Genomic DNA, 16155 nt, shown 5'->3' with positions numbered 1-16155 from the left:
ATGACAAGGTTATCACGGTGCTTGAAACATAATAACTTAAAAAATGGCAGCGATAATTATTAAATAATAACAGTAGTTATGAAAATGGGTGGGAAAGGGTACAAAATGAGATATTTCATCTGCTCATCCTACGGGTAAGTTGTATCATCTTTTCAAGAGTAGGGCATTTTATTTTATTCATAAGACTTCCTAATGACTAGCACTTATGCACTTATTTCTTGCCATCATGATATCAGGAACATAAATTGAGATTATATGTAAAGAATGAAAAAGTGGAAAGATTAAGCAAAAGAGAGAATGACTAATGACATAAGATAAAATGAGTTAGCAACACCTAGTTTCTTCCTGAGAAGAACAGATTATAGTTATTAGCAAACATACATTGTTCTTAGTAAACAAAGATGCAAGGTATTAAGGTGGCAGAAGAGATTTAGTTTGAACAGGCTTTCCCAAAATGTTTTCTGAGGAACACTAGTACTTCAAAAGGTCTGTGGAAAAGTGTTCCATTCCCGTATAAATTGAGGAAACTACCTGCTACAGACTGAATGTTTATGTTCCAACCGAATCTCTAAGGTGATGGTATTTGCAGGTAGAGACTCTGGGAGGTGATGAGGTCATGAGGGAGGTGCCCTCATGAATGGGATTAATGCCCTTATAAAAGAGAATCCAGAGAGCTCCCTTGCCCTTTCTGCCATGTGAGGATACAGCGTGAAGATAGCCCTTTATGACCCAGAGAGCAGGCTCTCTCCGGACACTGAACCTGCTGGTGCCTTGATTTTGGACTTCACAAACTCACTCCACAATTGTGAAAAATAACTTTCTGTTGTTTATAAGCCACCCAGTCCATGGTGTTCTACTATAGCAGTCTGAACAAAACTAAGACACTACCCTTCCCTTTGAGGTTCAAGTTGCATATTAGCATATTATCTTAAAAAATATGACAATGTAGAAATCCTTTTACCTTCATTTTTGTATGTCCCATATTTCTCAAATGGATGGACACATTTTTGTTGTTTCTGTCTCTCAGACATAGTGTCTTGTAGAACAGACCTGAAAGTCCTGAAATGGGAGAAAAAATGGCTATTATATAATAAAAAACTATCACCCCTTTAACCATCTCTCAAATAATATTTAAATCTCTCACAAATGTAAACACACCTTCTATTTGCTGAATTTTATTCAGGTACCATCCACATCATTTTTATGATATGCATCATCTATAATTTTACTAAATATGTTTTTCTTAGATAAATTCCCTATTTTTTTCACATGAAGGGAAGGGGGGAGTTTTCAAGGAGACTAATAAGCAACGGTTAGAAATTCAAGAGGAAGATCACAAGCTACTAGTGTCCACTTGGACTAATTTCAGCCATTTAGAGGTTCCAAGCAGTAAAAGATTATAGCATCCTACCCCCCCCCATACTTTGATAAACTACTGATCAGCAAAGCAAATACAAAAATCAAATGCTGAATCTTCACATGATGGCTGCTTTCACATTATTATCAAAAAATACAAAATTCTTTTAAAAAAGTCTTTCTCCTCTCCTCTCTCTATAGAACCAATTAAGAGACAGAAATTACGATCAGATTTGAAATCATCTATACAAACTGGCATCTAGGAGTTCTCTGGTGTCCTTAACAGCAAACGTTGTCACAGGAGGGCATAGGATGCCATCGCATGGCAGACAGCGATTATGGAAGGGAGATAAGCAAGGGTAGGGCTTTAATGTGGGGGTGGGGAAGGGAAAGGGGAAGGCAGGGGTCCCCCCAATTTCCCGAGCCCAGCCGCTGAGAGAAGTCCATGAACTCCTCCCCCCGCCCCCCCGCCCTCCCGCCAAGGCTGGGTAAACCTCTAGTACCGGTCGGAGCCCCGCCTAACTGCCTAACGGCTCCCGTGGCAGCAGATAAAAGTGGGTGGAAAGGTTGGGATCCGAGCCAGAGTCTCATCAAAGTTCCCCCTGAGCCAGGATACTGACCTTAACTGTAAAGGTCTTCTTCACCTATCCGTCTGACTCCTCAGAAGGCTGAGCGGAACTGCAGCTCAGGAGGCTCACCACACGCTTAGAGGGCGCACCCTGGGTCGCGACTATAGGGCGTCACACGACGGCGGGAATCCACGTACCGCGCAGCCGCCGTGGAGCCCCACCCGACGTCCAGGGGCGTGGCTAGCGGGGGCCACAAAATAGAAAGAGCCAAGTGACCTCAGGGTTCAGGAGCCCTCAGTCCTCATGCGACTGAGAGAACTGACCCTCAAGAGACCACAGCATGTCACCTGACCATAGAATATACACGACCAACAGCCACTGGATAGGTGCCGTGTTCACACGTCCGCAAGCACTTTGCCTGCCACGTGGTGGTAGGAGCCACATCACCACTGGTGCAGGGATCTGAAGATTTTGGTAGCCGACGATCTTCACGAGGTAGAGATGGCTGAGCCTGATATGTGACCAAGGGGGAAATGTGACCATCGCATCCATATGGCTCTCTGATGCAGGTTCCCTTTGTGACTTGGGAGGCTGAGGCTACCACATGCCAGTAGCTAGTAAGGGCCACATGACAGGATGAATCCACACGATGGGCAGGGTTTAGGAGTCCACCATGCTCTAGTGACTTGAAAAGCTGGATCTACCACATGATCGTAGTGGCAGTAGATCCAGAGAGACTACATGAGCTCAGGGTTTGAGAGCTCATGGTGCTGACCTGGCCAGTAGGTCTGGGCCTGCCGCATAGTGTCCACGTGATGGCAGCATCCATGGGACCATAGCCTTAGGAACCCAGGATGCTCACAAGCTGGAGCAGCTTCCTGCCAGTACGGTAGTGACGGTAGGGTTCTCCCGGCTGCGTGTTTCAGGAGACTGTTCTCATCATGAGATCTGGAGATCTGAGAGTGCCCACATTCCTGGGCTGGGCATTGATTGTGGTGCCTCTGGGTGATCTTTTCTCAGCGCACAAGCTTGGGCTTCACCTGCCCCAGCCCCCTTTTAATGTGCTAATGCGCTTCTTTAATGTGCTAGGTGTTTTTTTTTCCCTAATAATACATGAAATTTAATACGTAAATTAACACATAGCAATGAACTCGGTCCTCCCTACGGCCATAACCATTGCCATGTTTTAAGGACTACTTCAAAATCCTAAGCAGTGGGTACAGGTAAGTTGTTGACAATTTAATGCAAGTCTAATAGAAATTAATGTAAACCCAATAAGTGAGTTTTAGTTGTTAATTAGAGAAAAAAGATGTATATAATGATTTCTATGTGTCAAGCACTTTAAAACATTGTCATTGAATAGTGGCAATTCTATACACTAGGCACTTTTACTATTATTATTGTAGTTTTCCCAGATGAAAAAGTGGAAGCACAGACATGTGAAGTCACTTGCCTAAGAAGTAACCGAACTTATAGGTGTCAAGCCAGGGTTTACTCCCAGGCACCCTGGCTCCAGACTTTGTGTTTTGATCACCCACAAGATTCTCCAAAGAAAATTAGGAGTAATTCAGCTATTTTTATCCCATAAGCATCAGCAAAGACCCAATGCAAACAATAAAAGATAAAAAATAAGTAAATAATAAATAAATAAATTTATACAAAAAAAAGAGAATGATTCAGTCTTTCTTATTCAGACTAAGTGGAAAGCCATCCTCAGGTACTGAAAAGTCGAGATCTTAGAGGACATCTTTAAAATGCCATTTAAATAATTTCAGCAGCTACCAGTAATTAGAACTATTCAAAGTTGAAGCCAGTTAAGGTCCTCAGATTCATTTTAATGCATAAATATAAACATCCTTAATACATGAAGTATTTGTGTATATACAAGGTGGTATAAAATGCTAGATGTTAGCTGAAAACATTTCCTTCTTTCATTTTTAAACACTATAAAGAGAAATATTGCAGACTTTATGACTCAACAGAATTCCAAACATTAAAACTGAGTGGAATCTGAATTAGATACTACTGTACGTATATTTTGTTTGCATCTTCCTAGAAAGGACAGAGAGAGGAGAAGGAGAATATTTGATATAGTTTTTTTAAACTGCAGTTTTATAAACACCTCTTTGGCTGATTTGTGTGGAAAAATGAAGATTTGTCTGTATATCCAAAATAAATTTGATGTGATCTTTCTGGTTTGCTAGCTTAGGCAAACAGTGCTATACAAGCAGTGGGATTAATTTGCTAGCACCCTGCAACGTGGCATGGCTATATAAATAACCTGAAGAAAATACAACAGACCATATTTTGCACCATGGTTAAATTTGAATATACTAGTGAGGACAACAGACTGTGTGCTTGTTGTTCTAAGCTTATTGAAGGAAGTCATGATTTTTTGGAGTGACTACATTTGGGCAAATTGGTGTTTCTTAGATAAGTTTGGAAAATTATTTATGAGACACATGTAGTTGCAGGGTATGAAAATGGAGCCACATATTTACCATAGAGCCTATTATGAAACTTCAAGATGGATTCAGGAAGCACCTGTATATAATCACAGGATGGAATCTGACATCGATACCTGATGTCTGTCCCAGCTCTAGTATCTGTAATGGACAAATTCACCAATGGTGATTGAGGTCAACTTCTTTCATCAAAAAACAAACCCTGGACTTCTAATTATTACTTTTCTTGGGAAGGGTCAGATATTCTCCTGTTGGAACTAATGGTCATATCATTTAGTTTTTCTCTGAGATGACTACCAGGAGGTTTTTTTTAGGATTAAAAAATATATTTAATTACACCATTGGGTGCCTGTCAGCTCTTCCTAATATACTTTGGGGAAGGGAGCCTAAGCCTATGGACAAATACCTATATGCACACAGCTTACATGAGCTAGGCCGTTTAGGCACGGCATTTATCAGGTGCTGTGTCTATTTAGGTGAGGCAGTTTGATGAGTCATTCTTCTTGAATGTTATTTGGCAGGATTTACTGGGAACAACTTTTACTTCTTTTATATTTCTGTTTTGTGGTGGACATTTTGGAGGTCAGTGCTGTGGCTTTATTTAACACCAAGAAATGGAAAGGGGAATAACAGACATTTGAGATACTGCTAAATTAAACTCAAATGCTTTTGGTTCAAACACAAATATGTACAACTGAAGTAGAGATCCTATATGAATTTACTTTCAGAAAGTAAAATTTACTTAACCTGGTGACATTATCCAAGAGAATTTGTCAGATATGGCTGTACCTTTATAGAAATGGTAATCAAAACATGTTTTTCTTTGCTCGTCTAAGAAATTCATTACTTAACTAGAAGGGACTTTACTGTCAGTGTCAAGCAATGGGAAAGAAGAGAACCAATTGTAGACAGTGCTCCCTGTCAAAGTGCTCAATATACTCCCTTCCCCAACACAATGTAAAATATAACAGCTCTAGGCGATGAGCTCATTCTTGGGGACTACCACCACATGGAAATAGAAAACTACATCCACAGTGAAAACTTCTTTTGAGGCCAAAGGATGGAAAGGAGTGAGAATGCAGGGATTCCTTACAAGGTTTTTGCTCATAATCTATGCCATTTGTGATGCTATGATTCTCTGATATATTTTGAAAATCTCACCCATGTAAAGACTGTAAGACCATTGAAAAATAACTAAGTGTGGATCAAGGCTTTAAAAATTATTAGAAGGGGAATTTTAAGTGGTCCTGGCTTGGCTCTTGCTATCCACTCATTGTAACTATTTTTTGGCACCCCAAAAATAATTCTAACTATTGTCTTTGAAAATATTGTGAGATAAGATTTTACATAAACAGCCACAGTGTTTTCTTGTTACAATATCACACTTCCATTTTCTGCTGGTGGGTATGTTGTTTGCATATGATGTAAATGATTGACCTTTGCCAGTATTCCTTAGAATAAAAACAGGCTTTGAGGACTAAGTTATAGAAATGAATTTTGTATTTCCATAACACCACCAGAGGATTTTTAATTATCTACTTCATGTAGCCTGTTTGGGTCCAATAATATTCTAAAAAGTACACGATGCTCAACCGTTATTTTTTTTTCCCACAAAATCTAGAAAAACATACCATATCCTGTGCTCTCTAAAAAGTGACAGGAACTTGAAATAGTTGAGTATACCTGGATTCTGAAATTCTAATTTAGTCTAGGGTATCTGTTTTTAAATGGGATACTTTTATACAATTCAAAGTCTCTCACATAGAGAGGGGGATCAAGATGGTGGAGCAGGAATATGTGGAGTTCCCGTCCCCCTGCAAACACATTAAAAATATACCTACATGTGAGGAAAGTCTCACAGAAAACCAACTAGAAACTGCCAGAAGTTCTCCTATACATCCATAGCTGCAAGAAATATCTCAACATAACCAGGAAGGACAGAAAAAAATATTTAAAGGCATCAGGATGGGCCCGGCACCAGAGAGATCTGGTGCACATAGGCAGACCCTTTCTCTGAGGAGCCCCCTTGCCTGCTGGAAAATCCTCTGGGACAGATGGAGGGGCTGGAGAAGGCTAAATTCTATTCACAAGGACTGCGTGCATGCTGGCTTCCTGACATTCAGGGAGGAGAGAGACTGGCACTGGTGGCTGATGCCTTGCTGCAATACCCAATCTAGAGCATGTATCAGGTAGGGCCAAAAATACACAAAGCAGCTGAGCATTGAATCTTGGCTAGACAGGTCCAGGGAGAGGACTTGATCTAGATGTATGGAGACAGCCCAGAGGGCATGGGGTTTGGTCTGGGCCAAACAACGGAGCCCATTGTCAGCCCGCCCGTAATGGGGGCAGGTCCTACCACAGAGCCCATTGTCAATGTGCACATGGTGGGGGCAGGGCTGGCCATGGTGGACTTTGTCACCATGTGCACCAGATGGCACCACAGAAAGGCACAGTGGCTGAGCACTGAGTCTTGGTTGGACAGGCTCTGGGCAGGAGTATGCAGTGGTTCATTTCATGTTGGGATCACTCTGGCCCTGCTCACGCCACACCACATCTGGGAGCCAGATCTGGGGCTGACAGGTCCTGTGAGAGCTGTGCCACAGAGGCAGCCCAGGTCGCAGGCAGTGGCACAATCACCTCAATCCCTTGCAGCCACAGTGCCCCAACCCCTGAGCACCAACACACTCCACACCACAGCCCGGCACTCCATTCCACAGACTGCCATGGAGCAAAGAGGAGGCCCTGGCCAACAAACAGTGCATGCTCTGGGTCAACACAACATCAAACACACCCCCATCAAGGGAACAGGGCTAGTACCTGCTAAGGAAATCTGTGGCAAGTACCCATACCAAAACCAACCCTCACACTAAAAATATTGGAATCACAGAGACTACACAGGGATGCTCCAACATAAAAACACCTCTTCGAGACTACAGTAGCTTAATCGTTCTCCTGAGTTCAGAGACAAAGAAAGTTAAGTAAAATGAAAAACAGAGGAACTACACCCAATTAAAAGAACAAGAGAAATCCCCCAAGAGAAAAAGATAACGAAACAGGCCTCACTAGTCTACTAGACCCCAAGTCCAAAAAGGAGGTAATAAAAATGCTAAAGGAATTTAAAAAGATTATTGATAGAAATGCAGATCAGTGTAACAAGGGACTAGAAACCATAAGGAGCAATCAATCAAAACTAGACAATTCAATTGCTGAGATTAAAAAAAAAGCTAAAAGCAATAAATAGAAGACTAAATAATGCAGAAAAATAAATCAGTGATCTGGAGGATAGAATAATGGAAATCACCAAATCAGAACAGCAGGCAGAAAGACAAATTTTAAAAAATGAAAATAACATATGAGATCTACAGGATAATATAAAGCATGCTAACCTATGCATAATAGGGGTACCAGAAAGAGAGGAGAGACAAAAGGGGATAGAAAATGTATTTGAAGAAATTATAGCCGAAAACTTCCCAAATGTAAAGAAGAAAACAGCTATCCAGGTACAGGAAGCACAGAGGGTCCCAAATATGATGAACCCAAAGAGACTGACACCAAGACATATCATACTTAAAACGGCAAAAGTGAAAGATAACGAGAACTACAAAGTCACCTTGTGAATAAGGTTTAAAATGGCAGTAATTACATACTTATCAAAAATTCTTTTAAATATCAGTAGACTGAATGCCCCCATCAAAAGACAGAGTGGCGGATTGGATAAAAAAACAAGAACCTACAATATGTTGCCTATAGGAGACTCACTTCAGGGCAAAAGACACAGACAGATTGAAAATGAGGAGATGGAAAGATATTTCATGCAAATGGAAACGACAAGAAAGTGGAGTTAGCAATACTCATATCAGACAAAATAGACTTAAAACAAAGGCCATAAGGAAGACAAAGAAAGATATTCTATAATGATAAAGGGATCAATAAAGAAGATGTTACACTCCTTAGCATATATGCACCCAATATAGGAGCACCTAAATATATACAACAAATACTAACAGACATAAAGGGAGAAATTAACAGGAATACAATAATAGTAGCGAAATTTACACCCCACTGACATCAATGGACAGATCTTCCAGGCAGAAATTCAGTAAGGCAACAGAGGCCCTAAACGACACAATAGGCCACTTGGACTTAATTTGTATCTACAGGACACTACATCCCCCAAATAAGCAGAATATACATTCTTTTCAAGTGTGCATGGAACATTTTTTTAGGATAGACCCTGCCAGGTCACAAAACAAACCTCAACACATTTAAGAGAACAGAAATTACTTCAAGCATCTTTTATTACCACAATCTTATGAAACCAGAGAGCAACCACAGAAAGAAATTAGGAAAAGAACAAGCACATGGAGACTAAACAACGTGTTACTAAAAAACCAATGGGTCGAGGATGAAATCAAAGAAGAAATCAGAAAATACCTCAAGACAAATGCCAACAAAACGTAACCTTACAAAATCTATGTGATGCAGCACAAGCAGTTCTCAGCGGGAAGTTCAGAGTGATTCAGGCCTTCCTCAAGAAAGAAGAAAAATCCCAAATACACTAAAAGAGAAAAAGCATTAGAAAAAGAACAAAAAAAATCCCAAAGTCAGTTCTTTGGGAAAGATTAGAGGGAAACAAAATCAGGATAAAAAGAGAAAAGATCAATAAAACCAAGAGCTAGATTTTTGAAAAGAGAAACCAAATTGACAAACTTCTAGCCAGGCTCACCAAGAGAAAAAGAGGAAGGACCCAAATAAAAAAAATAAGAAATGAAAGAGAAGCAACCAATACCACAGAAATACAAAAAACATAACAGAATACTATGAACAGTTATATGCCAACAAATTAGACAACCAAGACGAAATGGACACATTTGTAGAAACATACAGCCTGCCAACACTGAGTCAAGAAGAAACAGATAACTTGAAAAGACCCATCATTAGAGGTGAAATAGACTCGGTGATTTAAAAAAAAAAAAGCAAAAACTCCCTGCAGACAGATGTCCATTACTCAGCTTCGCCAGTGAATTCTACCAAACGTACACAGAACTTCTACCTATAACTTCTCAAATTCCTCCAAAAGAATGAAGAGGATGGAACAGTCCCAATTTCACTCTATGAAGCCACCATCAGCCTGATACCAAAACCAGACAAAGACACTACCAAAAAAGGTAACTACAGGCCAATATCTTTGGTGAATATAGATGCACAACTCCTCAACAAAATATTAGCAAACTGAACCCAATAATACATTACTAAGGATCATGCACCATGATCAACTTGGATTCATTCCAGTTGCTCTGATAGCCTTATGCGAGTTCCCTTGTGTGGCACTTGTTGCTTTTCCCTGGCTGCTTTTAACATTCTCTCTTTATCCTTAGTTTTTGCCATTTTAACTAGAGTGTGTCTTTGCGTGATCTCCTTTGGATTGACCCTGACGGGGACTCTCTGTGCTTAGTAAACCTGGAGATCTGTCTCCTTTCCCAGGTTAGGGACGTTTTCAGCTATCAGCTCTTCAGATATGTTCTCTGCCCCTTTCTCTTCCTCTTCTTCTTCTCAGACCCCTATAATGTGAATGTCAGTACACTTGTTGCTGCCCCAGGGGTCTCTTAAACTGTCCCTATTTCTGTTCTTTCTTTTTCTGTTCTGTTTCAGTTATTTCTACTATTCAGTCTTCCAGCTTGCTCATCCATTCCTCTGCATCATTTAATCTACTATTGATTCCATTTAGTGTATTTTTCATTTCAGGTATTCTCTTGCTATTTTGTTCTTCTTTATATTTTCTAAACCTTTGTTAAAAACTTCTCACTCTGTTCATCCAATCTTCTCCTGGGTTCTTTGAACATCTTTCTGATCATTACCTTGAACCCTTCATCGGGTAGATTGCCTATCTCCACTTCACTGTGTTCTTCTTCTGGGGTTTTATCTTGTTCCTTTGTTTGGAATATATTCCCTTGTTGCCTCATTTTGTCTAATTTGCTATTTTATGTCTCTGTATCTGCTTGGATGGCTACACTGCCCAACCTTAGAGAAGTGACTTCTTGCATGAGACATCCTATGTGTCCCAGCAGAGCTCTCCCCTCTGTCACCAGAGCTATATGCTCTAAGGGTGCCCCCTATTAGGACTGCATGTGTCCTTCTGTTGTGACAGGCACACTACTGTGGGTGGTGTGGTAGGCATGGCTGGCCCCTGGTCCAGCTGGTTGCCAGACCCTGCCTTGTGCAGAGAGTGGTGTTCAGCGGCGAGGGAGGCTGGGTCATGAGGCAGCTGCGTCATGAGGCTGCTGGCTGCAGTGCCCCAGGAAGTCGCAGGGTTGGTGCTGGCCCACTGGTGGGTAGAGCTTGACTCTGAAGTGGGTGGTTGTGGGGCCAGGGGTCCCGTACCTAGTGTTAGCCTACTGGTGGGCAGGCCAGCTCCACATGGCTGGCTGCAGGTTCTGGGGGGTGTCCAATAACTGCTGTAGGACTGCTGGTGAGTGGGGCTGTTGCCCAGGGAGCCAAGGAGCTAGTGCTCACTTGCTGGTGGGTGGAGCCAGGTTCCTGGGTCTCTGGCTGCAGGGCCCTGGAGTCCTGAAGCTAGTGTTGGTTTGCCAGTGGGTGGGGCCAGTTCCTGACATGGCTGGGTGTGGGGTCTGGGGTGCCCCAAAGCTGATGTCATCCCATTGGTGAGTGAGGCCAGATCCTGGAGCAGCTTGTGGAGGGACCCAATGTGTCCCAGAGCTGGTACCAGCCTGCTGGTGTATGGGCTGGGTCCTGGTGTGGCAGGCGGCTGGGCTGTGGTGGTTCTGGGGCTAGTGTCCCAAGAGAAATATTCCCTTTTCCGTATTTACAAATATGTACATTAATGGAAGATGTTCTTTAATTTTGTTACAATCTTATAAGACCGACTTTCTTCTAAAAGCTCAGTGCTTTTAAAGATATTCCAAATTGAAATTTAATGATTCCCTTTAAAGAAAATTGTTGATGATCATAAATGTTGACATTTTTCTTGCTTCTCATCTTTCATATCTTTATGACTTCTGTGTTGTATGTTTACAGGATGGTAAAACTTGATAAAATGGTAGCTATAAAGAATTCGCTCCCTTCTAGTCAAACTATCCTGACACAATAATATCTAAGTAGGATAGTAAAGAAAAAGCTCTGCGAAAAATGTGAGAAAGAAAATGAGATTTGAGCATGCTACTCTGGATCCCTTTGAGGGTCTTCCTAAACTTACTGCAGGGGTGAGAACTCTCGTGCTTTGTAACTACCCATTCACTAATTCAATGTAGGCAGTTTCTGAATAGAAGTATTTGTTACCTGGAAAGACAGTAGTTGAAAACAAGTTGAGACTTGAATAGTGAGGGTATTATGCTCAAACTGATGTGTGATTTCAACTGGTGCCTGAAGGTTATGCTTTTGTTTACTTACACAATATACATTCCTCATCATACTAATTGGACTCAAATTCTCATTAGCGCACTTCCTCCCTCATACAGTTATGTGTTTGGGAGGAATCTGACCTCCAGTTCCAAGGGTGAAACCACAAGTGGTCTCGACCTAACCCAATAATCCTCTGTCCCTAGCCACAGTCATTGGTTCAAGATTGGCCCTGAGTCTTTATACCTTTGAGTCACTGGATCAACTAACCTAGAGGTCTCCTCTACCTCTAGAATCTCAGTTATATAAGCAAATATATTTCCTTATGGTATACACAAAAGTGAATTTTACTTTCTGTTACTGGTAACTTCATTATTTACTGATATATATGTTATTGAAGATATGTTAGGTGAATGTAAGTTCAGAATTTTTATCATTTTAATACATTTTCATTTATGATTAGATAGTAGCCTTCTTTATTGCAATTGCTTGATGTCTATTTTGCCCGATATAAATACATATTGCCCAGCTTTCTTTCAGTTTTCCTGGTCATTCGTATTTTTTAACCATCAGTTTATTTTCATCCTTTCTGACACTCTACTGTACCCGTTTTCATGACCTGCTGAAACCCATTCATAATGCCTGTGTTAGACTGTTCAGACTGCCACAACAAAAATACCACAGACTAAGTGGCTTAACAACAGAAATTTGTTTCTCATTGTTCTGTAGGCTGGAAGTACAAGATCAAGATGCGAGCAGGTCTGGGTTCTTCTAAGGCCTCTTTCCTTGGCTTGAAGAAGGCCATCTTCTGGCTACTTTTTCACATGGTTGGCCCTCTGTGTATACACACTTCTGCTGTCTCTCTGGGGGTCCTAAACTCCTCTTCTTATAAGGACACCAGTCAGATTGGATTAACGTATACTCTAACAGCCTTAATTTAACTTAATCACCTTTTAAAGGCTCTATGTCCAAATCAGTTACATTCTGAGACACTGGTCATTAGGGCTTCAGTATATGAATTTTGGAAGAACACAGTTCAGTCAATAATAAAACCTAATGTTAAGATGACATTATCAGGGCTTCCTAGGTGGCACAGTGGGTAAGAATCCACCTGCCAATGCAGGGGACACGGGTTCGATCCCTGCCCCAGGAAGATCCCACATGCCACGGAGCCACTAAGCCCGTGTGCCACAACTATTGAGCCTGCACTTTAGAGCCCGTGAGCCACAACTGTTGAGCCCGTGTGCTGCAACTCCTGAAGCCCACGCGCCTAGAGCCCGTGCTCCGCAACAAGAGAAGCCACGACAATGAGGAGCCCACGCACCACAACGAAGAGTAGCCCCCATTCACCGCAACTAAAAGAAAGCCCGTGCACAGCAAAAAAGACCCAACACAGCCAATAAAATGAATAAAAAAAAAAGATGACATTATCATAGAAAACAAGAGAGCAGAGGCAGGAACAATGATGCAGAGCAGGCAGGAGGATAGTATGCTAGGCTTTCATTATCCTATAGCTTCTCCAGTTCATAAAATTCTCTAATGGCCAATGAATTCCAGGCATTTGACTGAGAAATCTGCATTGCTATTACCTCAGCCTGGACCTAAAGGATGGGAACTAGTGTTCCATACTACTTAATAGCTCACAGCTTAAAATCTAACACTTTCCTCGCATCAGTACGTCTGCTATTTTCTTCCAAGATACTTGACCTTTCTTAACCTCCGCTTCTTAATTAGATACAGAGAGAAAATAGTTAGTCATACAACTCCAGTTGTGAGAATTAAATGAAAATTTGATACACTTCTGCACATAATAAGGACTGTTTGCAGAGTGGAAGACTTGGAAAGCTGGTTCCTCAGCCATTTATTTACAGAATGGTCAGCCTCATTCTATTCTAACAGCCCTATATTCTAGGTGATGCCACAGAATTGTCTATGAGACATGCAGTAGGTGAAGAGTTGAGTCTGTGAACTGGGGTTAGACCTTTTGGGGGCCCAATGATCTCACCGAATACCTCCCTTACTATTTAGCAACCAGAGCCCCTTGCAGTTGTCTATATAGACTCCTAACCTTCCGGAAGACAGAGACATTGTCTGAATTTTTTCATGGTCCTATCTTCCCTTCTTAGCACTAAGCTTGACATGCACTAGCTACATGAATGATTGAATAAGTGAACAAATGAATGATAGTTCTATTCTAGACATATATCTTTCTTCTCTAACAGTTAGTAGCCTCTGGCAGACCAGAACCTTAGCCTTGTAGCTAAGTCCAGTGGTTAGGATTTGGCACTCTCACTGCAAGGGGCCCGGTTTCGATCCCTGGTTGGGGAACTATGATCCCACGAGTCACGCAGCATGGCCAAAAAAAAAAAAAAAAAAGGCTGCATTTGTTGAACATAAATGATAGCTCAGTGAAGTTGGTTTTTAATATGTCTTTGTATTTTTTTAGAATCAAGAGCTGTGCCACGCTCATATGTGGAAGCAGCATGTATTTTCAGATTGAATTAGACTGTTAAGCTGTACAGTTGGGTTTTTTGTTTGTTTGCTTCCTTGCTTGTTTTGTTTTGTTTTGTATTGCCACAGCCAACAAAATGCTCAGGATTGCCCGGCCTATACATCCAACCACATACCCCCCTTCCCAGATTTTCCATATATTCCACAAACAACATGGTCAACACAGAACTGTCCGTTTCCCAGCATTGCACCAAAACTGGTCCTCCATTCACTTCTCCATCTAAGAAAACCACCCTAACTCAGGTGCAAACATCCACGTTCCAAGAGACACACGTAATTCCTTTCTCTCCCTTGCCATGACATGGACTTCATCAACAAGTTCAGTACTTCCACGATATACCTCATTTCAAACCCCTTCTCATCCCTTCCACTGCTAAGACTGTGGTCTACAAGACTGTAATCTCTCACTCTCATGTCTGGAGTAGTCTCCTAAGCTTGTCTCCATGATCGTACAGTTGCTCTATTTCAGCCTGTTCTCCAAAGAACATTTAGAGTGAGCTTTTACAAAGTAGATTATAATAATAATATCCCCTCCTTTTCAAAAGCACCCAATGGCTCCACCACAAGAAGAACAAAATTCAGAGTCCTTGCCGTGGCCCACAAGACCTTCTGTTATTGGGCCCTCCTACCATCCTAACTGCATTTTCATACACTGTCCCCCAATTCTCACTGGTAGACAACTGTTTCCTAAAGGTGCCCAGCTTGCCCATATCTCAGAGCCTTTCCTCTTGCTGCTCCCTCTGCCTCGAGGGCTCAGATCCTATATCTTCCCACTGCTGACTATGTACTTCTTGCTATTTGAACGTTAGATCAAAGTCACATCTTCAGAAATTCTTACTTTGCCTTCACCACCGTAGTCATTCTCTGTCACATTTCTCCATGTTATTTTCTTAATGGCTCTTAATTCTTGAGTGTATCAACCCTCTAGAATGTAAGCTCCACGAGCACCATGACCATGTCGGCCAGGTTCTCTGATTTATCTCCGGTGCCTCTCATATCGTTGGTAACCAATAAATATTTGTTGAGTGAATTAATGAGTGGGTGAATGACATAGATTACACACGCTAAGTTGTGAGCACTCAGGCATAGTCTCAGACAGGGGATTTGGGAGGATGCGAGAGTGTGCTCAGGTGTCCCTGAAGCAGCAGTTTTGTTTGAACCCGTGAAAATTGTGATTGGAAAATCGGGTAGAAAGGACATGATAATTGAGGCAATGCTTCTAGCTGCCTTGGGTATAAAAAGTGTAGCATAAATTCTATACCAATTCTCCTTTTTCTTAATAAAAGAATCCCAAATTTATTTGGCACAGTGATGTTTCCAGTCAAAGACCACATTTATAGCCTCCTGTGCAGCCAAGTATGGCCACATGACCAACTTCTACCTAATGAGGTGATTGAAGAAGTGTTTTGTAGTAGTTCCAGAAAGGTAGCTGAAAGGGAAATGAATTTCTCATATCAAGGTATTTCTGACCCCGCTCCCCCACCCCTGCCACCATGCCACTGGCGCGGGGCGGGGGAGGGGGCTGCTGGATAGAAAAGTCCATCACCCTGCGCCCCAATCCGCCCCGCCCTCCACTTGGTTCCATCGAATGCCCGCCTACCTGCCTGCCACTTGGCTCTTCCAAACCCACTGCCATGCCGCCAGCCTGCAGGCCACTCACCCACAGCCACCAAGGGTCCTGTGTGTAAGGCAAGTTACTGGCCACACCTTCCTGGCAGCAGGGGAAGCCCACCAACACCAAGGGCCCCGCGATCAGGACCAACTTCCCTTGGAAAATGCACAGCACACATCAGGCTCAAACTGACCTCTGCTGCTGAAAGCAATCCCGCAGGTTTCAGTTTGACTGCCTTATCCCTCCCTACCCCCGACCTGAAGTTGCAAGTGAGCCCCAATCACCC

The sequence above is a fragment of the Hippopotamus amphibius genome, chromosome X (assembly GCF_030028045.1).
Source record: "Hippopotamus amphibius kiboko isolate mHipAmp2 chromosome X, mHipAmp2.hap2, whole genome shotgun sequence".
Taxonomy (NCBI): domain Eukaryota; kingdom Metazoa; phylum Chordata; class Mammalia; order Artiodactyla; family Hippopotamidae; genus Hippopotamus; species Hippopotamus amphibius.
Note: the sequence above shows the minus strand (reverse complement) of the source record.